Consider the following 827-nt stretch of genomic DNA (forward strand, 5'->3'; position numbering starts at 1 on the left):
CAACATCGACGTCCACAACCACCAAAATGAAAGGTAAACACTGTGAGTGAGAAAGGGCAGGTGCTGCCAAATTAACGGAACATCAATTAATTTTTGAGCCGGAGAGGTTGCACATTTCTTTGATATTCGTTCTAATCCTTCATTGGTATTAGCGTGTCGCATCCGGAAGAGACAAATAAACATAACGTCGAGTGTAGTATATTTCTCCTCAACCTGGAACGGTTGGAACAGGGGGGAAAACGTAAATCGAATAATGCATCAAACATATACAGGCACGAACGGGAGTCGAACCCATGATTTTTGGTTTACGAGACCAACGCCTTGCCACTTGGCCACCGCGCCCACACCATGTACACATATCGAAATCCTAAGTATTCTAAGAAGGTTGTGATAAATCGATAATTGCTCTTGTTTCAATTATCCCAGGCTTTAATGAGAATATAAGAAAAAGAATTGCAATTATTAAGCCGTTAACTGTAGAACAAATATTTGCATCTGTGCTGCGGATCGCTCACAGAACATGACTTGAACAATAAGAAAAAGCGATTCAACAAGAACAGAATGAATAAAACGGGCTTTTTTACTGGAGGTTGGAAAGAAAGGACATGCGGAGAAATGCTTATTCAGCAGTCTGTATGTTTCAAAAACACACACATATATGTATTGTATTTTCATATACATTTATTCATACATATCAGCCGGAAGGATTTCAGCGGTGAAAGAGAATCTGTTTGAATCTGAGAGCGACAGATTGATTTGACCAAAAATGAGACGGAGTGCAGGAAAGGGATAGAGAATCTGGTGAAAAGATGCGGTGACAGTAACCT

General features: G+C 40.0%; 1 non-coding gene across 1 annotated transcript; it reads right to left on the reverse strand.

Annotated features, from left to right (window-relative positions):
• Positions 1–270: 270 nt before the first annotated feature.
• Positions 271–342, reverse strand: trnat-cgu (transfer RNA threonine (anticodon CGU)). Its single transcript has one exon. It is a non-coding gene; the product is annotated as a tRNA-Thr (tRNA).
• Positions 343–827: the final 485 nt, after the last annotated feature.

The sequence above is a fragment of the Carcharhinus amblyrhynchos genome, chromosome 9 (assembly GCF_965287045.1).
Source record: "Carcharhinus amblyrhynchos chromosome 9, sCarAmb.v2.hapA, whole genome shotgun sequence".
Classification (NCBI taxonomy): Eukaryota; Metazoa; Chordata; class Chondrichthyes; order Carcharhiniformes; family Carcharhinidae; genus Carcharhinus; species Carcharhinus amblyrhynchos.